This window comes from Notolabrus celidotus, chromosome 4, assembly GCF_009762535.1.
Source record: "Notolabrus celidotus isolate fNotCel1 chromosome 4, fNotCel1.pri, whole genome shotgun sequence".
NCBI lineage: Eukaryota > Metazoa > Chordata > Actinopteri > Labriformes > Labridae > Notolabrus > Notolabrus celidotus.
In genome coordinates, this window is record NC_048275.1 from 14,205,326 (window position 1) to 14,232,695 (window position 27,370).

Sequence of the window (27,370 nt, forward strand, 5' to 3'; positions counted from 1 at the left end):
AATACATTGTATCATTGTGTGATGGGTCAAATATCAAGTTTAAAAATAAGGCATTTTGAACTAATTTTTCTGAGTTTTACTCACTGATTCACGAACTTCATTACTCCTCACACTGATTTTTTTTTTTATATATAAATGTGTTTTTTTTTAATAAATTATATTTTTTTAAGACTCAATTTCCTTTGTTCTTTCATTCTGAAAGTTTAATTTACAGTCTAAAAATAACTTAATTGTTTCATCACAGTAAAAAATAACCAGAGTGCAATTAATACACATATCTTGGTCCTTACCTCTGTTTCGTTTGAGAAAGCTTGTATTCTCAAGTTAATCAGATATTACCATGTGCCATGATTGGATTGCCTGCAATGTATCCATTGTTGCAGAATCACTGTATCAGGACTTTGTTGTTACAGTGGGTTATGTATTGCCCATTGCTTCATATCACATTGCATCATATAATATCATATATCTTGTATCATATCTCATCTCATCTCATCTCATCTCATGTCTCATCTCATCTCATCTCATCTCATCTCATCTCCTTGTATTGAGTCAATGGCTTTGAAGTAATCAGCCACTGATGGAAGCCAGCAACATGTTCAATATGTTACAATCGAAGGGAATAAATGAATGAATGAATGAATGAATGAATGAATGAAAGAAAGAAAGAATGAAAGAATGAATTAAAGCTGATATAAAGAGGAAAGAAATGTGCCTGACTATTACTTGCAGTTCTGTAATAATGGCTATAAACTTTACATACCTTCCTTCCTTTCATTGATGCATTTAGACCCTATATTTAACTGTGAATGTGTTCTACCTAAGAACTTGAGAGGTAAAAGCATAAGCTCTCTTTTCATTGCAAAGATATGTTATTTCCGGTCACATTGTATTAAATAAGGCACACCATGTTATAGTTGAGAGATGGTAGGGGAAATAGTGGAACATAATTGGCTGTACATGAATTGTATGTTTTAGGCAAATGTGGTCATGTTTGATCATAGATTTAAAAAAAAGATGCTAAGACATTTCTTGGCTAGTTTGATGGCTGATCTATCACTCAGCTCCTGAATACTGTGTCAATCACCAACAGTAGCCTCCTTCAAAGATTCCTAAGATGAACAGTAAACATGCAGTCTGCACTTCTTCTCCAGCCTGATAATTCATCCACCTGACAAGATGCTGATTAAACAGAAGGCTTTTTACACACGTGTGCCTTGTGCTGGTCACAGTAAAAAGGCCACTCTGAAGATGTGCAGTTTTTATCACACAGCACAATGCCACAGATGTTGCAGGTGTTCAGGGAGCGTGCCATTGGCATGCTGACTGCATGAATGTCCACCAGAGCCGGTGTCTTTGAATTGGATGTTTATTTCACTGCAATAAGCCATTTCTTATGTCCTTTCTGAGAAACATCACAGGCCACACAACTGTGGACATTTCAGAGTGGCATTTCAGTGTGACTAAGCCATGGCACACCACAGTTATAATCATGCAGTCGATCATGCACACTAACCCGGATTTACATAAATCTGGGCGTTCAATCTGAGAGAAACAAGCCTTTTGTTGTACATTGAAAAAAGCTTTAGATCTTTTATTTCATCTCACTCAAAAAGGCAGAAAACAACAGTGCATTAATATTTAGAACAGTGTTTAAAGCTGCCTCCTTACCTCTCAAATAATCCACACATACAAGAACAAGTCCTGTTTGGCACAAAATGATTCAAATACATTTGTAATATTACCAACGTTTTTCAAAGCTGATTTCCATCATAACAAGGGTTTGACATTTTTACTTTCTCACCGATAAAAAGGTGTTTAAAACAAACCAATGAGGACTTTAAGATTTTGCCCCAGACATAAACCGTTGGCAACAAAGGCAGTGATGTGTTGGCTTACTTTCAGGCCAGTCCATAATGGGATGATTCTTTTAAATTATGCTTTTCTAGGTCAGTCAGTGTCATCTTGATTAATTTGCTGTTTTAAGCAATGCTTTTGGGAGATGAGTTTTTCCAAAATAAAACATCACTATGGCAACCATACAGTGTACAGACCCTCATGAAGCAGCATTTGCAAATGTTAGCTTACTTGAATTTAAAGCTAGTGATGTCACACACATTCTCAAAATTGATGAGACATCGATTGAAACATCAGCAATGATAAATAACCTGCACTGACAGCTATGTTAGTGGACACATTTAACTGCACATTGTTTTTCCATTTCTAAAAAAAAAAAGTTTCTTTGGGAACTTTCACCTCTTTGTGGCTTTTCTGGCAAGACATGCTTTCATTCATGACTTTTTAATTCCTTTCTGGAGCCATTCAGTGGAAACACCTCACCACTGTTCCTCCTGTGACACCAATTGTTCCTTAATTTCATTGTTTAACCACTTAGGAGTCAAACATCCTCAGATTTAACAGGCTTTTGGGGTAATCAGAGGGCAGCTGTGAAAAGCGAAGTAGGATATAAACTAAAAGACGTTAATGACCTGTTCGTTATTAATTTGAGAGATTTTCTCATACATGATGTGAATCAGTCCGCAGGTATCCGAGGCAGTAATTACAAAGACTTTCAGGCTTTGGCTGAGAAGTCAGCGAAAGAGTAAATTTGAAAAGTATAGTAGTTGTTTTTCCTGAAGTTGGACCAGCAGGGCTTACAAGATAACCAGCTCATAATTACTTCACAATGATAAGCCCCCCTTTTCAATTTATAATTTCATTTCAGCTACTTGTTAATAATACAACCTTAAACATCCAGTGCCTTTGCTTGTCTTTATTGTTTGTCGGCAACTAAGCTGTTCTGTCTCAAAGGGTAACACAAAACACATTGAAGATGTCTTTCTGCTCCACCTCCAGCCTGATTTATTAACCTAACAGTAAGAATAACAAGGTGATAGGAGCTGTCCTTTTACAAAGAGGGGTCATTTATTAAATTGGGACTCCTTTGTCTTCACAGGTACAGTTTTGGTGGAAAACATGCAGATAAATGGCCGAGCCCAAGACCCCGGAAGAACCATCTCTCTGACGTTACTGGACAACAGGGACTACTGGGTGATACTGGAACCAGCACGACAGAGGCTCTACCTCAACAGCACTGGACGAGTTCTAGACAGAGACGTGAGTACAGGACTGAGTATCTCTAATCTTTCATTTATGAACACATGGTTTAATACTTGACACTATTGAAGCAATACAACACAGGAGAGAAGACCATGAACAGGTTTATAATGAGTTAGTTTAGTCATGTTGTGTCTGCCCTCATGGCAATGTTCAATTGCAGCATTCACACACACTTTCTTTTATTACCCTAATCATTGCTGAGTCAGTTGTTGCACTTTATTTTTATTACAGCCTTTTTAATTTACTTATTACTCATCATGATTATAATAGCTGAGGCTGGTTGGAGGCCATTCAAATCATGCAAAAGGAATAAAACATATTCAAATGTTTTAATCAGCTATTGAAGGGAGTGTCATTTCTTAACATTGCCCTTTGTAAAAAAGAAAATGCCCTGAAGAAGGAAATCAGTTTGATAAAACAAAGTTACAAACCCTCATTAATTATACTTTTGCTATTTTTGTGCCTCATGCCCATTACATTTATTTAATTACAAAATATTTTTAACACATTTTTTTTCAGTGTAAGGGAAATCTTTTTTAATATTTCAACATTTCAAATCAACAGCAAATCTGAAAATGTTAAACTCCACTGCATGATTCTAATCATAAGAATAAACAAGTAGTGTTCTGGTGAATAAAATGATTTCTGTAGTTATGTAATTACGCTCATTTAGTACCAAGCTGTCTTACTAATCACCCAGCAGTTTCAAATACTTTATTCTGATTGGTCAAAATCCCATAACAACGGTTATTAATTATCAATACCAAAAGCAACACCAGGGAGAACTCAAGCACACGTCATATCACATCAATCCGCTCAAAGGAGTCCAGCACATTTCACCTCTGACTGTTGACACTGTGGCAATCGTGTTAATTGCTGTTATCATTAAATTGGTACATTGTTAGGGCTAAACAACATGGAGGATATTTAAATAATGGACCATGTCCTGTAGCAGTAGCAGAGCTGGAGATTGCATCTCTAAGTGTCCTTTTATCACCACAAAGTAACTTAAACAATGATTGGTAGTGATAATAGCAACAATGTTAAAAGTTGTGACTTTCATCTCTTGCATGTTTGAATGTGTCAACTGCAAAGCTTTGAGATCGCAAGCTGAATGTCAACATAAATATTCCTGTAGGAGTCCTGTTCACTTTTGCTAATGTTACATTTGATGGAAATGTCCAGTTTGATGTGAGTCATAACAAATAAGCGTGCTCATGCGTGTGTGATAATGACTTGACCGTAATGTTCAGCTGGTTGTTAAGTCATCCTTCAAGTCTATGAAAATGTGTTGCCATGGAAGCTTAACCAACCATGGAATCAGAGGTTAAATTTTTTTAAGCTTTATGAAAAATCACCCTCAGATCAATAAAATCAATAAGATGAAAGGGTTCCTGCTCACCCTGTTGGGATTATAATGTACATAACCCCTACCTCACTATAGATTACCCCTCACAAGTGTAATGGTCAGGATTATGTTGGGGATATGTAGTTTAAATGGAGGCTTTTGTTTTGGAAGGACAGCTGAAGGGGGACATGAAATGTGGGGAGTAGAGAGCAGGGGGAGACCATAGACTGTATAAATAATGGACGTAATATTCGTGACGTCGCCCATCTGTTCCTGAACGTTGTTTTGAAGCCAATCGACGGGGGCAGCCATATTGGAAATGCGGAACTCAACCAGGCATAGTGTGATGTAAAGAGGCGAGGTTTGAGCCTCTTAGCCAACAGCTATGTGTTCCCGTCCGGGAGTCAGGTCAGTCATGTCCTTATTTGTGCAAAAACTCGTAATCTTAATATCTTCTGAAGCATCACATTAGAAAAAAATTCACCCCCCGTACAGTGTGTGCCGATAGAGAAATTAGCTACGTAGGGCCAAGCCGTTTTTTGAACCAGGCTGTAAACATGTTTATTAATGCCGCAAAGATCGTCTTTTTTGAATGGGTGTCTATGTGGGCTTCATACTTTGAGACCAGAGGTTGCTGCTTGGGGGAGACATGCGGCAAAGGGTTGAGGGTGGGAGTCGTATAAGCAACTAGTGCATTAAAGGACTTTCGCCTCTGTTTATGGGGTACACTTTAGCTGCTCGGCCAAACCAGTGAACCTATCGTTATGTTTTCAACATATTTTTTTAATACACAGATCAGCCATGCATTAAAAAAATTAATTAAAATCATCAACAGAAAAATCAAGAAGATATATGCAGATATGTATACAAAAAAAAAAAAAAACATAAAAAAGTAAGGCCCAGTCTTAATGCACACAAAATGGTAAAAGATACAGGATAATACATTTAATGTATCCGATAGGGAATTACACTCAGGTAGACGTGGTTAAAGCTTAGCTCTTATGTTATCCATAAATGGTTTCCAAAGTCGCTAAAAGATATCATAGGAGCCACGTATTTTGAATCTTAATGTTTTGAGTTTGAGATTCTCTCTGAGCTGTCCCTTCACATGTTATGTTTCCTCTTATCTACAACATAGCTTCACCCCATGCTATGCACGCATGGCAGAGAACGGGCAATCATTCATGAGTATGTTGTTTACATGCCACGCATCTTGTTTTCTTAAGAGTTCTCCAGATATTATATCCAAGTGTCTGAGAGTCGTGATGAGGGGTTATGCATGTTCCTGAATACTGAATATGGTGTTTACATGCACAACACACTGGAAACTCTTAGAATCTGATCACAAGGATGCTCCTATGCATGCGAAATCACTCTGTGTTCCCTGTGTCTCTCAATCATTTTGTTTGACACTGTCACTTTGCTGTGCAGCTGTTTGTAACCTCTTTTTCTTACCAAATGGGAGGCAATAAATCAAACCTGTCATGTTAGATAGGCTAAATTAGCATTTTGCAAATTTGACTGATAATAGCAATCATGTCAAAAAATCAGTAATAGTAAAAAGAGTTTTTGGTCGTTTAGTATCTAAAGTCTCAACCATCATCACTCTGCTCCTTCATTTCAATAACAAGTTTTGTATCCATGATCAGTTTTGATGTTTAAGAGTTAGGGGTCATTGTTTTTCTGTAGCTTGATAATTCACACCTAGTGCTAAATATAGCAAGTGATTTGATAGATACCGACAGTGTGTCTGTGTGTAATATGTTCAGTGCAGTTCCTCAGTGTGTCTAGGGAACCTGCAGTGCATACAGATGAGAATAAACGGTAGAGTAAAGGCTGAGAGATGTGGGGTGCAGGGGCGTTAGAACTGGGTGTTAAGTGTTGTGAGCGCTGTGGGAAAAAAGCTGTTATTAAGCATGTGGTTATAGCCGGGCGAAAGGGAGAGAGGTGGAGCTGACATTAATAATGGTAATCCATCACAAATACGGGCAGTAGACAATAGAAATGACAGTAGGGGTCGAACAAGTACTAGTGGGAAGAAGAGACAAGGAGGGAGAAGCTAGCCAGGTCACACTGCAACCATCCGTAGTTTGTTTATTGTGATATCATCTGACAAGATCATGGCAACGACGCAAGCCGCTGTTGGCCAATATGCATTTGAACACAACACGGCACAAGCCTCCAAGCTCTTCGTTTGATCAGACATCTCAATTATTTATTTTATGTAATATTCAGAAACCAAATCCAGGCCACACAGTTTGGCTGAGATGTAAATGAAAGCCACAGTTTGTGTGTTGCAACACGATGCAGATCACTTAACTAAAGAGGATTGTGTTGTAACTTCAGTTGCCTCTGAAGTAGATTAAAAACTAATTTGAAATCAGGATACCGGTAACCAAAACACTTAGTTTAAGTACACTGGCCTTGATGGCCAATCTGGTGGATGCTGGTAAACAGACGTTACTGACGAAGCTTATCACTGGTTTCAGCTTTGAGCATCATTGTTGTTGTTTGTGTGCTGAGCAGGCTAAGTAGCTTGTTTATTAGAAGTATAAGGAGGCATTGAAGGTCAGTGAAACTCTTATTTAATTATATCTGAAAAAGAACATGGATCTAAAAGAGAAAAACAAACACAAGGCACTGTAGGGGCAACTAAAGAGGTTTTAGAAAAGCTTATGTTCCAAGTGAACAGTTTGTTGTACAACAGATGAATTAATATGTATTTCACTTTCCAGTGCAATACTTCAATGACATGTCTGTCTTTCTTTCCCTTTCAGCCCCCCCACTATATCACCACTATTGTGGTTCAGATTCAGTGCACCAATGAGCTGGTCGGCACGGTCATTTGGCATGAAGTACGGATTGTGGTGAGGGACAGGAACGACAACACCCCTCGCTTCCAGCAGCCACGATATTACGTCGCAGTGAACGAGGTAAGAGAGAGACTATGGTTGTTGGCACTGCAGTATTTGTAAATCAACATAACTTGTGCAACATATTAATATTTAAGAATCTCTCAGATTAATCGGAATGCTAAATGACCTTTTTGGTATTGGAAAATAAGAATTGGCTTCAGCCCAGTCTTTTTGGTGTCCTTGGGTTGGATCTACATGGAGGACATTGAGGGGGTTCTATGCTGTCTGTGCTTTATTGTTTTCGGATCGTACCTGGGCGGTCGCCAAAGTCCAACATTTTTAAATCCAATACAAAGCTTTGCGTTTTCATCCACTGGTGCAAATTGATTGTGAATGAAACAAAGTGGATACGTGGGTGTTATCTGAGTCTTTGACTCTTCCCCACCTGCAGCTTTTATTTGCTAGCTGTACATTTCTAACTACCTACACTTATTTGCTGTTTCACTTTAACTGTTAGAGATAATTACAGTTGTCACTTACAGCAATTCTGTGAATCTGGCTGTGCGATCATTTTTTTCTGAACTGGCTGACAAACCCTAGAACAAATCTTAAAAGAAAGATAAAACAGTAAAAGTATATGTTCTTGTCGCTCAAGTTAGTACCATTTTGTTGTGTATGTTTTCAAGCAAGTTGTCAGGTCAGGAGAGAATTGTGGATTTGCTGTTGCAGCCTACTCTGCTTCAGTTACATCCAGCGAGCACCAGAAAGCTTTTTCTCCCCAAACAAACCTGCATCACCTGCAATAATTCAAGTCTTCTGACTTTGCAGTCTTGTGTTCTGAGATTAGGTAATATTTCACCGCTCCAGTTCTGTTACATTGCGTGTTCGAAATTCCTGTCACATAGTGTTATCATAGGCATACTGTATGCAGCTGCCCCAACAGTATAGTGAGTCAGTCTACATTACCGTCAACTTCTCTCCAGAACAAGCTCTCCTGCCCACTGCCGGCTCCTGTGGACCTAGCTGGGGGCTCTGGGGAACAGGAGAGGTTCTCATACTTACTTTTTGTTATTCTGTCAGCATTGTGCAGGACTTCAGAATGCTGCTGACTGCAACATTTCCGCATTTTGATTCCTTTTTTTTTTTTCCTCTTTGTGTACTAATGGCTTGAAGTGGCAGCAATAATAGCTATATGCATTGGCCTTCTGCTGTAAGTAGATGTTTTACTCACAGGGGGCTGTTTGAGCTGTTGACTTTTCTTTTTCCCCACGCTCTCATTTTTCTCCAGCTCACTCCAGTTGGAACGACTATTTTCACCGGCTTCTCAGGAAAAAACGGCGCCACGGACATTGACGATGGACCCAATGGACATATCGAATACAGCATCCTTTACAACCCCAATGATCCGGTATATGGACAAGTCACGCCATGATAAACACCCTCTACACCATTGTAAATTTCTTCAACAATCATGACTTATCGCTCAAGCACACCTTTTCTTTCTGTCTTATAGCATAAACTCCCTCTCTTTTCCAGGATGCTAACCATACAGTGAGCGTCGCAAACACCCTGTCAGGGCACATTATTCTGGCTGAGAGGCTAAACTATGAGGCGAGAACCCGCTACCTGGTTTTGGTCCAAGCCAATGTAAGTAAGCTGCTCTGCAAAAGCACACTGGCTAGAAGTGTTAGGACCTAAAAATGCTAGAATAGCAGCACATTCTAAACAGGCCCTTATATGTGGATGTTATTTGAAGTTGTTTACCTCAGCACTCACCTTGTGGGAAAAGAACTCTTAATGCCACCAAACATATCTCAAGATCTACTTTGTGTTCCGAAGCAGCAGCTGCATTCACAATGTTTCACTTGGAGTTTGGAATGTGAGCACTCAAGGACCTGCGTTTCAATCTTTTTTTTTTTTTTATCCTTGTGATGCTTTCGATGTTTTGAATGCCAAGTCAACAGTCAGCTTCCTGGTGTGTTCAAGCCTTAAGCTGCATCATTTATATTGAATTTAAAGGCAATGTCTGCAGTGTAGTCATTTGGGGTACCATCCTTTTCATTTTCAGTTTGATAGATCATAAGAGGAAAGTTTAAAAAATAATTCGACATTCCTCAGTAGGCAGTCTGTGAGGACATCACACAAACAAATTGTTTAAATCATATCTAACTAATAGTTTTTCAGTGATTGCATACGTTCAGCAATATTACGCCGAGAGGATAGAACCCTCCAGGGTTTTAGTAGCTGCTTACTTTTTTTTTTTTAACTGAAAATTAAAAAGACTGAAGCTGTCTTCAAGCCTTTCTGACATCAGTTAGTTGTCTGTACGTACCACAGCAGCTTTGCATATCAGAGCGATTTTAATTATGGATTTTACTTGAGGGAGAGCATTTTTTATTCACACTCTATCTGGGCAAGATGACTGAGAAAATATTGTAAAACAAGTAATCCTAATGATGCAAGTCGGAATCATAATGAAGTTATTTCTGTATTCTTTTTCTGGTCCTTAGTCTTAGCCATTAGAGAGCAAATATCTGTTGACCAAGGGGCCACAGAAGCCACAAGCAAAGAGTCTGAATCCAATTAGAAAAACCCTCTTCAATTTTTCCACAACAGCTTTTATTTTGGTGAATCACAGCATTCTAAGTTCTGCTATTTCCACATGGCAGACTTTAAAGGACTAAGTCTAATCATATCAATTAGCAGAAAGGAGCTCAGTGCATTTAACAGCAGTCCATTCACTGTATGAAAACAAAGAGGTGAAAATGGAACAAAAAACAGGAGAGATTATGAAAAAGCAAAAAAACTTTGACAACAGAGAAAGAGTCAAGAATAAAGAGGACACATGGAGTAAACACAAAACTGAACAGAGTCTGGAATAAAAGAGGATTTGGGGATGGGTTAACTGGTTAAATGTTTTGACATGTTTCACAGTCACAAGGGTGTGTCCAGTGGGTTGCTTGGGTTAAGATATAAGATAAGATATCCTTTATTCGTCACACAACGGGGAAATTTAAGTGTTACAGCAGCAAAGTAGATAGTGTAAAACAGTATAAAGCAAACAAGAGCCTAAAAAAAAGCAACTATTAAAAAGTTATTAGCAATTAAAATTAAATAAGTAAAAATAAGCATATCTTACAACATATATACACAACCTATAGACACAACTAAATAAGTAAATTTAAAAATATTTCCAAAACCAATGACGCTGTGAAAAATGTGCACAGACTTGTAACCTAGGTATAAACAATGTACAGAACAGAACTGGGAAGATGAGTAGAAAGACCTATTGTACATGTAAAAAGAGAAGGATGAACTGATATGAAGTAATTATTGCATGTTAATAAAAAGATTGGGGAAATATTGCACTTGAGTTTGTTTTGGTTAGGTTATTGCTATTGGTTATAGAGTCTGACCACTGCAGGAAGACACCACAGGTGAAGAAGTCTGTCACTGAACAAACTACACAGTGTTGTTATGGTTTCCTGCAGGGGGTGTGACGTGTTGACCATCAGAGAAGATAGCTTTGCTATCATTCTCCTGTCAGCCACCACCTCCACAGGGTCCAGTGGGCAGCCCAGGACAGAGCTGGCCTTCTTCACAAGTCTGTTCAGCTTCTTTCTGTCAGCAGCAGAGATGCTGCTTCCCCAGCAGACCACTCCAAAGAAGATGGCTGATGCCACCACAGAGTCAAAGAAGGACTTCAGTAGAGCTCCCTCCACACCAAAAGACCTGAGTCTCCTGAGCAGAAAGAGTCTGCTTTGTCCCTTCTTGTAGAGTGCGTTGCAGTTGTCTGACCAGTCCAGTTTATTGTTCAGGTGAACACCCAGGTACTTGTAAGGTTTCACAATCTCAATGTCCGTTCCCTAGATGTTAACTGGTGTGGGAGGAGGGAGCTTGCGTCTTCTGAAATCCACCACCAGCTCCTTGGTATTTCCTGCGTTGAGCTGGAGGTGGTTTCTCTGGCAACCCTCCCCAAACACACACCTGGCCACCCTACATACCAAAATCCTTCACTAGGAAATAGAGTTTGTCAGATGTGAGACATATAAATGCTTTTCAAACTTTTTGGGCTGCGTTCTATCAGATCTTAAAACAGAACATTAAGAACTTTAATAGTTGCTTTAAACATAGTCCCTTGGAGATAAATCTTATTATTGAATTCATAAATAATTAAGTACATAAATGTTCCCACGCTGTTGTATTATTTATTTAGAAAAATCCATACACAGGAACTGTATAACAAATTAGTTTGCAAATGTCCATCATGCAACCCCTGCTTGAGACAGTGCCCAAAGTTAGACCTTCTGGACTCACTCATGCCTTGTTTCACTTCATTAGTCATAAAAACAATTCAGTGGAATGCACATTGTTACGGTGACCTAGAACGCTTACTGAAATCATGCAAAAGTCCAAAACTCATATGCAACAGCAGTAATGTTCTGCAACTGAAAAAAAGGAAAAACATTTTTTACAAAAAGACAAAACAACATAAACATCAAACGTGTTGCAGATACAGATATAATCCAAATCCAAAGACGCACAAACACAGAAACCACATGCACTAGAAAAAAGCTGCAAATGGAAACATGAGTATATAAGTGCTCCACGCCTCTTGGGTTTTTTTTCTGCACGTTTGTTGGTTGTGGGTATTTGCATCATGTATGTAGGCCTAAATGCAGTCCATTTGATGTTTCAGCAGATGTTTTCACTTTGTGCAGCACATTTTTTCATTTGCAGACTTTTGATGTGTTAGACGCGTCCTTTTTGAATTTGCAGCAGGCTTCTCTTAATGAAGATAGTTCAAGATCAATGCTGATCAGTTAGCCTTGTCAGCCTCTGTACATTATGTCTGTCAAGTGCACCTATTTTAAGGATGCTCCAAAGTTTACTGTTGCCATAGAAACAGTTCAAACATAAGAGATTTAGCATTGGAAATATATAAAACCCATTTAAATCAACTACATCATTTTCTAGTTGAAGATTTGTGTCGAATTATAGAATTTTTATTTTGTATGTAGCTGTGTAAAAAGTTGGATGCTGTTAATCCTTGTCCAGTGCTGCTTCAACAACCTGCTCAATTTGCATGATTCCTCGCTTAAAGAACGTCTTTAAAAATAAATAACAGCAGCAATTATCATGATTGCTTTCCTTATTTTCTCCTCTCAATCACTAATTACATAATCAATAACTCAACCAAGCAGCGGCCGAATGTAAAACTCTATTCTAGAAAATAACAGAGGTAAAATACTGCAGCATAGATGATAATTTAGCAGTCAATCCATCCCTTATTCTTCCCATTTCCTGCATGAGGGAGCAAAAGACTTAAGATTTTAGCCAGGCAAGGGGTCCTCCAGGGAGATTTCATTTTCTCTTGCAAGAGGAACGTCAGAGAGGAGAAAGAAAGAAGACGTGGTATTTACTAGAACTCTTCGCCGCTTGTGTCAAGAGTTCAATTACACTGACAACGCAAATCTTTGAAGTGCAGTGCTACTCACTTCTCTGCCTAACTCTCTGGGAAGCAGAGGTACCATGAGGGTGGATCTTTAAGGATAACTGCTGTAAAGATATGTTTTGCTGCCAAGAATAATTTTGTTAAGATGAAAATGTTCAGTAGAATTTTGAGAACTGGAGCAGTTCTGTCTGGTTTGAAGTGGTCTGATGGGGATGTTGGATCTGCCGTTTCTCTTTCATTCAAATCCATGGCCCTTTTACCTGAGCTTTAGATGACAAGCTCTGTTCTAAGGGTAGGGATAAAATACATAAAGCAAACCGGATGGTTCATTTGAAATGAAATAAAGCCTTTCGAAAGATAAATTCAGATTATAAAAAAGCAAACCATTTATGGTCATACATTTTCTATTTCAATCATGTAAACAAGCTTTGACTGCAAGCATTAAAGTATTAAAGTCTTATATATCAGTAGATATGGTCTTTTGTCAAAACTAGAGATGTTCCGACTAATCGTTTGTCCGATTAATCAGGCTGATTCGTGGCATTTTGTATTGATAGGCACTTGCGAATGCCTGCTCTCATGAGACCGATTTAATAAAAATACAAATAATGTCTTCAGACACTGCAGGCAGCCTGTCAGTGTGGCTGCTGTCGAGCTATGTTAGCGATCCTCCATTTGGTCTGCATTCTACCAGCAGAGTTCAGGTGCTGTTGAATCGTCGGAAACGTGCCAACGCTAGATTACATGTTATGTTACGTGAGCGTAAACTGAATACCTTTTAAGAGCTTTTCAAAGATTCATAAGAACCGAAATCCAGAGGTCCCTTGCAGCAATATTTTGTTAAGCCAACACCATTTGTTTAATACAATTTTCCCTCAAGTTCAGCAATTTTGTGTCTCGTTTGTTACTATTTTTAAATTGTTGTACTTTTATCAAATACAAAACAACAATAATGTGATATCAGCTTTATGTATCAGCCATCGGCCAACCGGCTCTCTAATCATCGGCATCAGCACTGTAGAGAAAAGGAAATCCGTCGACCACTAGTCAAAGCAGCACAATCAAAAGTACCTATACTTACTGATATTGATGCTGTGCACAAAAACATGTTACCAGGTCTGAGCAAAAAAAAATCAATAGTGTTCTATTTGAGGCTACATCTTCATGGTCATCAGAGTCACCAGTGTAGCACTTTTTATTTTATTTTATTATTTTATTTTTAGCACTTTTGTAGCCAGACCTTTGGAGTTACAACTTATTTTCAGTTATTAAAGAGTTAAAAATGGGAGATGAACATGTATTGTTACTCTGTTGTGTTACTTTTAAATAAAAAAAACACATACACACTCTCTCTCACACACACACACACACACACACACACACACACACACACACACACACACACTAACACACAAGAACGTTAACTCTGATGAGATAGGATTGGTAAATGCTATTCAAAAATGTATGTGCACAGAACTTTTCATACAACCCTTGCATAATTTAGTGCCCCAAGCTGGGCCAGTCGAAACATACTGGACATACCCTTGTGTCTTCCAGGAACCCTTCCTGCATCCAAACATGAACACAGACATCACTACGGGTTTCCAAGGTCCTCGGTTTGAGCTACACTTCTTATATTTGGTTCAGTGCTGCAGACATCTGACATGGTCTCAACATGTTGAATTGATTTTAGCCTGTGTAGCATGTAGCCCATGTGCACAAAGCAACGGGTTCTGGATAAAAGTTCAAGATTGAAATAGAAATGTTCTTTTCATCCTCAAGGACCGAGCCCCATACCCTCCCAACAGACGCACAGCTACCACCACGCTGACCCTGGACGTTCTTGACGGAGACGACCTGGGACCCATGTTCCTGCCTTGTGTTCTCGTGAACAACACCCGGGACTGCAACCCCCTCACCTATCGAGTCGCCATCCCTGAATTCACCGAACCGGTAAGAACAAGTCGGACAGGCAGGTGTGAACACACTGCAGTTCCACAAGGTCACTCTAACAGAATTCCTCCTGTTAATAATATGTGCATAATTTTATTCCCCTGCTTGCTGGTCATGTTGGTATCTGTCACCTTGTGTTTGCATGAGCACTGTGAACTATCTATGCCATATCATTTATCATTCATTCATTTGTGACACAATTTTCTAAATATATACACTTATCTTCAACGTCCAAATACACCCCACCTGTTAATAAGCATAAATGTCCATTTACACCATTTTTAGCCTCCACACCTAGAGGCACACTAAGCTGCGCTGTTTTTCTCAGCGTGGTATTACCAGGGGCTTTTTCTGGTCTGTTGGACCAGCAATTAGAGCTGAAGGCTGAGTTGACCTGGTATGACAGCTAAACACCACAGGAACTCATAGAAGACTATAAAAAAAACAAGAGAGAGACGGTGACAGCTAAGATAGAAAGTCTGAGGTGGAGAGAACAAGAGGTGTGTTAATGGAAATGATTTATATATCTACAAAGAGTGAGTCTGTGTCACAGGAAATTAGTAACTACTGTGTACTTCTATGTATGCATGAATAAATTGAAGTGAAGGAAGCAGAATAGCAAATTATTGGATCTGACTGGAGTAGAGTGGAGCGGATCAGCTTTAAAAAACAATCTCACCTCGAGGTACCGTTTCATACACCGTCATTAGATGCATTTGAACTGTGGATGTGTGAATGTATGAACATTCAGAGCACCTATGGAGCATCTCATTCATGTGATTTATGAAAAATCCTTTCTCGGAAACATGATTGACAAAACTATCTCCACATAATGTGCACTCGCTTTAATTTGAGGGGTCTTAACCACAGCACAGTCTTAATCCGCAGTCTAGACTAGACTAGACTTAACTGATTTTATTTGGTTTGGGTTTGACTGGATTTCAGTTCTCTGGCTTGGATTTTATTGGTTTACGAGACTGGTCTCGAGCCTGATTAGCATCGTGGTGTCCTCCAGGAAGGTTTAAAACTTAGCCTGGTTTCTTTCTGTGAGTAAACAAGCTCCCACAGTGCCAAGACACAGTCCAAGAAGTGGGTATTAGAAACTCTTAACAGGTGTGAAAGTCTTGTGTGTGCTTTAACTCTTTGCTAACTGTAGATCTTCAGGTGTAGTTATTTTCACATGTCACTCTCACTTCTACGAGGTGTTGTATATGTGGTTAATGTGAAAGGTTTACTGTTATGTTAGCGTGTCAGTTTTTCTAATGAGTTCATTAGCTCAGAGTTCATTAGTGAAAGCAAGTCATGCATGGTGTAATTATATGATAGACTAGAAAATGCTGCTTTGAGGCAGTATTAAGAAAAGACTGCATCAAGTATGGGACAAACCTGCTTGTGTCAATGTTATTTTAAACATCAGAGCATCTCTGAATCAAATGAAACGGATCAGAGACAAAGAGGTGTTATAATAGATACTGTGATGACAACACAGTGAACACTATAGAGTTTGGGGAAAAAACTCAGAGCTATAGACTGATGCCAAAAGAGAGAGAGAAAAGGAGCTTAAAAAGATGTTTACAGTCTGTTCATGTATATGCATGTTCTGTCGATGTCCATCTGGACTTGTGGACAAGGCGAAGCAGCAAAAGTCGCTTGCAATTGTATGCCCGGAATTTCCATTAAGACTTTTTGCATGACATGTATAATTTATGATAAAAGGTTTGCAGACTGCTAAGTATGCAGGACCTGGGAGCACTGGCTGCACAAACCAGAGCTTGTGCAAGAGTGAGAGAAAAATTAGCCTCTTACCCTGTCCCTCCTAAGTACGGCATGGCTTTGCCCTCTAAAAGTTATATGCCAATAAGTTGTTGCAGTGATTTTGAGCTCACTTTGACCATCTGCATACAGATGTACCACTTCAAATATTAGGCAGAAAACTGCCACTGTTTTTTCAGCATTTATCTCGAGTACTCCTCCTTTTTAGTAACCTCAAACAGTGTGCATTTAATCTCATAACATTTCTTTAGGAATGGTCCACATTAGCTTTGCCAGTTTTTTGTCATTTTTTCGCTGGTCCCTCATTTCTGCAGTGTAACCGTTATGCTAACATATCTTTCCACTGGGAGATTTGTCTTCTCATAATTGATGAGTGTGTTGTAATTAACCACAATGGCTAGACAGGCATTATTAAGTTGATCTGTATTTATTTTTTGCCCTGGGGGGGGATATAACATGGGCTCTGGAGTCCCCCGGATAATGACTGCTGGAGGAGGGTATTATAGCTAATCATCATTGTGCAGAGCTAGGGGGATTTGATTTAGCGCACCTCCAGACACTGTAAAAGCGAGAGGGCTGGTTAGGGAGGGGTGTAAGGATTACTCTAGAGCTCAGGGATATAAATATACCCCCTCAGGGAAGGATTCTTCCTGCCAGTGAGCTGTTAGCCATGTGCCTGTCTCTGCTAAGGAAGTTTAGCACAGGCCCCTTAGCATATTCACACACGTACTGTATGAGCCATATGGAGGCATTTTGCATGAGGAGAGGTGTTCATAAATGTGATGTGCTAAACATATTCCCACTTAGCCATATGTTATGAAAGAGTGTAGAAGCAGAGCTGGGTAATTAGCGCTGATGGTGTCTGTGTATGCATGAGCAGGAAAAGCAGCCCACAGCAACACAAACAGATTATCCTTGATGTGAAACTCTGTCTGGCACATTTAGCAGCATGCTGGTGAGAAAAAGGTCTAATAAAACTGGCTTATTAATTAAGTACCCTATTAACTACTCAGTATGTTTTTGATTACTGGCCTACATCAGACATTCAGTTCTTGAAAAGGATATCTCAGAATCCTTTTTGATTTATTTTACAAGCCTAATATTCAGTGTGGGGGTTGACGATTTCTTATTTTGCAGGGCTTTGACAACCAGAGACGCAATTGCAATCTTAGCTCAGCACACATCACAGCGTGTTGAAAAGACAGCGGCAGCAACATTTTTAAGAGGAGTACAGTATCAGCAGGTGGTGCCGGGGCAAGCTTCAAGAACGGTCAATCACAGCAGCTCTTCTCATCTCCTTTAAAGGCAGGAAGAGTTTAATAGGAAAAGAGTCCTGGGCAGAGTTTCCAGAGAATAATGCTCTCATCTGGAGGAGCAGACCATCAAGAGTTATATAACTCATCGGGTTATACAGCAGTCAAAGTATTAGCAAGATAAAATCTGTTTTCCTTGGCGGTAAATATCCCTTAGGTGGAATTTTTTCTTTTATAATCAAATCTTGTCGCTCTGATTTGAAAGTGTAAACCTGATGTGCCATGCAGAAGATAAAAAGCAACATAAAACAAATAAAAAACAGACTGATAGTTTAAATGATAATAGTACAAATGAGTTCAGCATTAGCAATTACAGCTGTAATAATAATAGAAGCATATCTGATTATATGATACTCATAGGACTCTGATACTCGTGTTTCTGCATAATAATGCTCCCAAGTTCCATCGCAACCAACAAAAATCAAAGCATCAGCCTCTGTTTGTCTTGCTGTGTTGTTTACTGACCCCTCCACCCCTTTGTTTCAGAGCAAACTCAACCCGCTGAATGTGACCCCTTCAATCCGTGCTGTGGACATGGACAGAAACATACAGCCCCCTTCAGACAGACCCGGCATCCTTTACTACATCCTGGTTGGTAGGTTCATCACATATCTTCATTGATCTCATACATTTTTATGTTCGCTGGTCCGGTCAGCATGCCACGACTTGATTACCGAGTGTTTGGTCTTGTTTTCTCTACGGTATTATAAGAAAAAAAAGTGCTGAATCCAAAATCTTTGAATGTGTTTTTTTTTTTTGTTGCAGGTCATCCAGCAGCATATCCAAATTATTTCTCTCTGAACAGAACTACTGCAGAGCTGCGTGTTCTGCAGCCCATCAGCCGGGACTTGTATCAAAGGTTCACGCTCATCATCAAGGTGAACAATTCAATTTAATCTCAGTTTTTCCCTCACTTGTTCTCAATATCCTATGTGCTATTTTATTCTATGTGCAGCTACTTGATTCTACTTCTGGCCCTTAGGAAATTTATGGAAAAAAGTTTCATAAATATTGCAATGCAGCTGCTTGAAGATAGTGTTAAACATGACCTGTGTATTTGTTATTTTATTGAATACTTGCACAGACAAGCAATCCTCCTTTGGCCTTTACACTCAGTTTGCAGGGACATTGTGAGCTTGCCTGGAGTAGAGTCCATCATAGGTCACTCTGCACAGTTGATAATGTACATTATAGTTTTAAGATAACAGGCAAAATGTAGAATGTGTACAGAAAAAGTGGATGGCTTGACTCACTTTTTGCTTTTTGGCTGTACTCATGCACTGAGAAATGTTCTTCACTTTTTGACCTCTGAACTCTCTTGTTTCTGGCTTTACATGGAAATGTTAATTACTGTATTGTAAGTTGCTGCCAAAAAAAACTACCTTTAATATAGAAAATTAGAAATTATGTGGCATTTAGATCCTGGAACCTAATAAACAAACAGCAGGAGATACTCTACAAAGATTACCACTAGATTTGGTTTCCTCATTTTGAAGCCTGTATTTGTTATTGCATTCTCAAAACTGTCATAACAATATCCCTCTGCTAACTGTGTCTAAGATAACTATCAACTCCTGCCTTGCACAAATCTAGTTGGAGATTATTTTTTCTTCTGCATACTCTAATCATACACAGGAATGAAAAAATCCCATCAACTTTGGCTCTAGTTCATGGTCATGAATATCTATTACCCAAAATTTATATCAAATCTGCTTTTACTGAGCATGATAGAGCATGATTGTCTTTATCAGGAATAAGCTCACGGTAAAATATTGATTTTCCTGCCACCTCCGCACTTTGCTTTAATTAAACATCTCAATTCTGCTCTCATATTTTTAATGCTATTGCGCCAAATAAAGTTGAAGACATATTTTAGGAACTTAGGCATGCGCCCTTACCCACTCCTTGTAGATAACCTCAGTCCTGGAGGCCATTAACCTTATCTTCAGCTGCTTTTGGAGATGGGGCTGAAAAAGATGTTATGATTTATGGACTTAGCAGGAGGAATCGGCTGCTGCGCTCTTGTGAATCCTAATTTAAAGCAGAGTCAGGGATTACCTCCGTGCTGCCGGTGCAGAGCAGCAGAGCAGATGAACTCTCCATCCACCCATCACTAACCTCCAGACACCTTTGAGTGCTGCGTAACGTGCTGTTTACCGGGATGGCTGGGGAGCACGGAGATGAGAGGAAGAGCTGATTTCCACCAGAGGAAGGAGGCGAGGAGAGATTGATCAGATGAGAGGCATTTTGCATTTCAGCGGGAGGATCATGTATAGCTTGAGGAAGGGAAACAGTTCAAAGAAAGAGCAGGAAAATACTGAGATAGATAGAGAAATATGTGTGGAGTCTGGCAGAGGTCTTATCTACCTGATTCATAGAGGGGGAGAGGAACCATTGCTCAAGGACTCACAGGGGTAGTAAAGTGAGAATTAGACTCTGGTATCTCGAGAGTGCTCTGATGCAGAGGGGTATGTGTTGGCTTTAGGAGATAATTAATGTCTATTTACAGATTCCTCATAGAAATGTCAACTCAATAAGCAAGGGTATGGATTTTAGTATGAGGACCGACTTTATAGTAAGATTGTAGTCTGAGTATTATCGGTCTATGCACATAAATAAGTCCTTATGGAGAGCAAAAGCAGGCAGACGCAACCTGCTGTGATGATAACTGAACGCCCATTGATTATTTGAATCTCTATAAACAGATATTCACATTCAGGTCTCGCCAAAAATCTGTTCCAGATACAAAATGTCACCTGGAGCAACAAATGTTTTGTCCTAAAAGCCAATTATCTGAGGCATTAGGAATGATAAACTTGCCACCATTCAACAAAGTCACATCATACAAGTTGTTTTCTTCTCTTGATGACAGACCTGACAGAGCCTTCAGTTCTAGTGTTTGCAACTCTGCATCATGATGTCATTTCAGCAAACTCATTCATGAGCAAGTAACATAAACAGCTTTCCTCTTTTGGCTTAGTGCTGCTGAAGTCAACCAGAGTGAAGCCTAACTTTCTATTCACAGTGAAACTGAGACTCAGCAAAAACTGATGAATGGATGCTACTTTAGGCCAGATATGATAAAGCTTGCCAGTTTTACTGTTTACAAATCTGCATCATGATGTTGTTACTTCAGCAAACTTAAGACCTGTCAATCACAAGTTAATACCAAGAGGCAACCTCCGGTCTAAAAATATGAGTCCTATGCGGAAGTGCTAAAAGCAGCAGTTCATTGAGAATCCGCTTGAGGCTGGCTCTAAGTCACATACACACCAATTAAAAAAAGACGATCTTTACAGCAGAAATAAACATGTTTACAGGCTGGTACAAAAGACGAGTGTAGTCTGGATAGCTCATTTCTCGATCAGCTCACACTGTGAGGGGGGTGAATTTTTTCCTAACACGGCAATTTCGAAGATATTGAGATTACAAGTCTTCCAATGAGAGGCACAGCTGACTGCGGGAACACTGTAGATGTTGGCTAGGAGGCTCAAACTCCGCCTCTTTACGTAACACTGGCTCCACTGCAGCAATATGGCTGCCGCAGATGATTGGCCTCACACAGCTCTTCAAATTATTCCTGTTTTGGCTTCATGCTGCCAAAGTTAACCAGAGTGATGCCTAACTTTGTATTTACAGTAAAACTGAGACTCAGGGGAGAGAGATGAACAGGTGCTACTCTTGAAGATAGAATTTATCAAAAAAAGGACGTAGTTATTTTACAGACAAGGCTGGAGTGGGGGCCTTATGCTTCGCTCTCAATCTGAGCACAGAGCCATTTCTCACGTTGCTAATTAGTGAACAATGTAGTATACACAAGGGGAATTTTTGCCTGGCAGTCACTTATTACTAACCGCAGGCTACACAGGAAAGACAGAAAAGTTGGCACTGTTACCAGAGACATCGGCCGTCTAGCCAAGGGTTCTGAGATGGGGAAATAATGATTACGATAATGGTCAAGCATGAGCATACTTTAGAAAACACATCTGTTGTTGTTTAAAAGTCATGATTGAGCCTGATGGAGCCATACCCAAGATGAAGACAAGGATGAAATGAAGACAAGTGACAAAAGAGGATTGAGATGGGGTAGAAAAGAAAGTCTGATTAAAGAGGGAAAAAGGAGGCAAGGATGTAGAGAATAACACTTTAAGGATGATGGAGTCAGGACAAGAGGATGGAGACTGACTGATAAACAGTGACTTTTGGTATAGCAGTGAATCTCCTGCAGCCTTTACGTGCCGTAGCAGCGGAGCGCAGGTCATTTAGCACTGCCTCCCAGAAATAGGGACACCGCTAAAGAGCTAAATCACAAGGGAACACTGTAATCCCACACCCCGTCTTTTCTCCCTCTTGCACAAAAATTAGCGTGTGAATGTCGAGAAAAGGAGAGAACAACCTGGTGTACACACACACACACACACACACACACACACACACACACACACACACACACACACACACACACACACACACACACACACACACTTTGTCTGTCAATGACAGCACCATTCCCTCGGGTGGTAGTGTGAGCAGATTGGATCATTGGGTCAGCACAGTGTGGGTGTTCTTTATTATCGCTTCGATAAGGTAAAAAGATAGAAGATGTTTGGGAAAGATAGGCTGGTATAACATGGTATGGATGACAATAAAAACAGGTGTAAACCTCTCAGATGGGTGTTCCAAGTCTTCAAAAGTGTGTTGCAAGGGCCTTTATCTGCACAGTATAAGCACAAGACCATAAAGGAGAAATTCAAGAGCTTTGTGGCTCTTGAAAAGTTAACATTTAGCAGTACAACCATCTCTCTCTGTGGTACTCAGTACTCTGCAGCACACGCCTGCTGAAATCAAGGTAATTTGGCGTATTAGTTCCAGGTCATGGCTTAAACTGATGACATCCCATTCCCTTTCTCCATCTGTGTTTTCAAGGCCATAATGTTTCTGAAGCATCCTACTGTGGGACCTAAAGTTGACACATGCACACAGGAAGGGGAAGATTGCAGTGACAACCTAACCAGAACAAATTTATTTGATTTGTCATCACAGGTCACACGTCAGATGCAACTATGTTAAATGTGTTGCTTTCAAAGGACTTTAACTTCAACTGGAACACAAAATAAATCACCTGGATAGCTGTTACTAGATATAAGTACCAAGTCTTTTTGTGGGTTTATTGTTAAAGGTGACATATCATGCAAAATCGACTTTTTAATGGTTCTCTACCTGAAATATGTTTCCCTGGCATGTCTACAAACCCCCCGAGAATGAAAAAAATCCATTCTGCCCCTGTTCTGATTTCTCCACCTTTCTTTAAATGTGTGTGAAACGAGCCGTTCCAGATTTCTGTGTCTTTGTTACGTCACAACAATATCCGGTCTGTCAGAATGATATTGGAGTCAAGAGACAACACTTAGCATTTTATTGTTTCCTGACCTCAGAATGTTGGCATTAGTTGCTGCAATAAGCCTTGTCTCTGCCACAAGTTGTACCTAAAATAAGGTCATAAAGTACATCAAATTAAAATTACCAGGCTTTATAAATGTCACCAGGAATGCTTCTTTACTGCAAAGAGTGAGGATGAGTGTGATCCACTTTAAATTATAACCATTAGGCTACACATAAATTAAATATACACATCGATTACTCCTCACTCAACAGGCTGTTTGCATACAGGAATGGTTTCTGAGGTTAAGCACAGAAAAAACAAAAACAAAAAACAGATCAGGCCGCTGCTATGAAAAGGATTCCTGAAGTGCTCATATTGTTCATACCTGTAAAACAATCTAGCTGATGCAAACCCAATACAGCCCTCAATGTATCATTTTTCTGTCTATTTTGGCTGAGATTTGTGCAGGGCTCATAGAAAAATTTAGGCGAGCCTTCTATATTCCAGATTTTTTATATGTGAGACCGATATGAGATGCCCTGCATATGCCTGGGGTCTGAACGGTCAAATGTGTTCACATGTTATGTTCACGATGAAAATCCAGCCGTTCCGGAGCCATCACACAGCCAACACACATCCAGTCCAAAGCGGCCGTAATGAGAACGTATTTATATGGAGACTTATCAGAATCCCAAATATTATTCGATATAAGTGGTGGGTTCTTGGATGCATTTCTGCCAATGCACCACCTCTGTAGCTCTTCATTCAGTCTGTCAAGGCAGTTATCCACTGCACTTATGCAGGCCTGAGTGTCTTGAACTGAACTGGAACTTTCAGGCTTATATTTTAACACTGTCTCGTCATGCTTTAACCTCTGTTTTTGCTGTTTGCTTATTCTGGTACATGTGTAGGTCAGGTTTTCAGATAAAAGCAAGTCAAGTCAAGTCAACTTTATTTATATAGCACATTTAAAAAACAACCGCAGTTGGCCAAAGTGCTGTACAAGCTTAAAAAACATAATCAATAAAAACAAATAGTAATTAAAAAGAACATATATTAAAAACACAATAGATAACACAAGAAAAGGCCACAATAAATAAAAACAAAAATAAAATGTAGGATATCTCGCTCAACAGATATTAAAAGCCATGCGAAGAGGTGCGTTTTAAGCAGATCATCCTGATTTTTTTTAACATTGTGAATATTTGCTGAAGAAAAAATATAAAAGGGGTTTTCTTCCCCATGCTGTAAATTGCCTCATATGACACCCATCACACCCCCTCCTCCACACATACACAAAGCTAACAGTGGTTTAGGCATTAGAAATTACAATATGGAAAGTTTTTTTTTCACTTTTGTTTTTGTAGGTCATGAGGAGGCATCACTGTTCATTTCAGTCTGCGTCATAACCAGTGAAAAACTCCTCATAGGTACTTCGATTAAAGCCTGGTTTTGTGGCTCATTCTAGCTTTGAGGCAAACTGAGTCGACATACAGACCCACATAGAGTACAGAATACTGAGTGTGCACACTCAGCAGTAAAGATCAATGCTCGATTACTAGTTAACAGTTAATTCTAGCCCTGACTTGGTTAGATGGTGATGTTTCCATTGAACCTCCATCTATCGTTGGTCACTGATTCGACAAAGTAGCAGGAGCAACTAATTACTGTCTCTCCCATACAAATTATGGAATTTGCATTAAGTGCTCTGGTAATTACCGAGGTCTAATCCAAAGTGGACCCCTGATTAAATTTAGCCAATGTAGCTTTTTGTAATTGAAATGACACTCAGAGAAATTAAGCCTTTCTGTCCCTGTGCCTGGCAGAGTTAGGACAACATTACAGTACAGTGTGTTACTCTCATTATCTGACCATTCATTAGTGCTTCTTAATACATTTCCAACATGCTCTTCTAACTAATCCAACTTCTGAATATCCTTGTTGATTATGTGACACATTGAATATGACTTTTTCTTTCTTTTGTTCTTATTTTTTGTCAAGGCGGAACAGGACAATGGTCATCCCCTCCCCGCCTATGCTGACCTCATTATAGAAATCCTGGATGAGAACAACCAGGCACCATTTTTCCAGTTTGCCACCTATCAGGGCTATGTGAGCGAGTCCTCCCCCGTCGGCACGACTATCTCGGCCAGTTCAAACCTCACAGCTCCCCTGGGAATCATTGCTCTGGATAATGACATCGAGGAGGTAGAAAGAAAGAAAGCATCTTCATCAGCCTTTTGCTCACTGCTGCTTCCACTTTACACAAGTCCACCCATGCATGCCTGCACACAGAAACAAAGTGCCTGAGTGCATTGAGTAAATACCAATTAGAGGTGCACATTTATTCATATGTTTGTGTTTATGCTCATAAAAACTTCATGAGTCATTTGTCCTGCTTTATTTTGTTTCCTTGTTGTAGCTGGCCCCCGGTGATACACCTGTAGGTAAAAGGGTTGCTTTTGGATGCTGTGACACACACATGCACTTACACACTCCTGAACACACTCTCTCTGTGAAGTAGGGATGTCCCAATCAAGTTCTTCTGTTCCTAATCTCTCTCGATAATCCTCTTATTATTGAATATCTTGTGAAACTAAGATAATCCAATATTAAGTATGTTAAGGTTTTGTGCATAATAGAGCTGTAGAGAGTGCAAGTGGTGCAATGTCTTACAAAACTGTCTGTATGGATTGTATCATGGTTTTTGGTCACAGATTAGATCAGGGAAAGGAAAAAGAAGACAAAGTACGATTAATTCCCCATCAGTCTGAATGTGTCACATCCTCATTTTGCTATTTTACTGCAGATTACTATATTTCATCTAATATACAAGCAGTCAAATAAATCTGAAGTGCTCCTATTAATACCACTTAACAAGTGGGCTATAAGCTACCAACACATTTTAAACATAGCAGCTTTGAACATTGAAGTGACATATGCATCTTAGTAGGGTGAATGATGTGTGTGTGTATTTAGCTGTAGCACACATGTTAAGTAATTCACATGCAAAACAACAACAGTGAGCTTTAGTTTGGGATTATATCCTCTGTTTTTTTTTTTTTAACTCAGCACAGTGCTTTATAACCAAGTTTGTGTATTATGGGATTGACTGCTGCAAAATGTTACAACCATTATGTAACTGATTGTTATTGTAAGCACCTATCAGCCAGCCCTGACAAAAAAGTGGATGACCTGCTTTGCCCAAAGCATCCAATGTTAATTGAAACAAGATCGCTTTATAGCATATATCTTTTTATATATCAGTATTTATAGAAGACTATTTTTACATTTGTAGAATGAATCTCGTGGTTCATGCACACAACTGTCTGTTTTACTTATCGCTGCAAAAAATGCATTGCAATGCTGCAACCACATTAGGATTAGGATAGTGAAACCGTTGCACACACCGTGATCTTAAACTTCCAATCCATGTTTCACATGTGTGCCAAACGGATCACAGATCAACAATGATCTGTTGTTGCACCACAACAGAGCACAGTTAATAGCTTCAAATAGGCCTACCTCTATATCAGTAAAGCAAATTAAATTAAGGAATTGGACTGCTGCATAAAAAGTTCTGCATCAAAGCTTTAATTGGTTTCTTATAATATTTTGTACAGCAGTGTTGTGGAAAATTCCTTCCAGCAGAGACTTGCAAGTGTGGAGCTGTTGATCCAGAAAAGTTGAAGGTTAAAGACATTTATTTGTTGGTTGGTGTACCAGAAAAGTACTTACTTTACTGCTGTGGCACAGTGAAGTTGGTTTCACTAAGAAAGTGTGCTGACAACAGTTTAGTGCCTTCAAGTTTTCAAAACACTAGTTTCATATTTCTTTGTTTTTAGCCATTTCTGGTAAAACGATTTCAGCTTGCAATATGCACACACAATTTTGACTCAATTTGGACTTATAATTAACAGTTGTCTTCAGCTTGAATTCCCATTATGCAAAGGATTAGAAAGTTGTTTTTGTGTGTGTTGAAATGGAGTGGCATTAACAGTTTCATTAGTTACTTATAAACAATTGATCAGAATTGGAAGCCATAATCAGTTTAATTTCTACTCTGCAAATTGACTCGGGACATCCCCACTGAGAGAGTAAAAACAAACTGCGAGCACTCATCACTACTGGAGATGTCCTCATTGTATAATTATCAACTGTTTAAATTTA

General features: G+C 39.3%; 1 pseudogene; it reads left to right on the forward strand.

Moving 5' to 3' along the window:
- Nucleotides 1-27,370, forward strand: part of LOC117812101 — a 294,303-nt pseudogene that overhangs the window by 134,979 nt on the left and 131,954 nt on the right.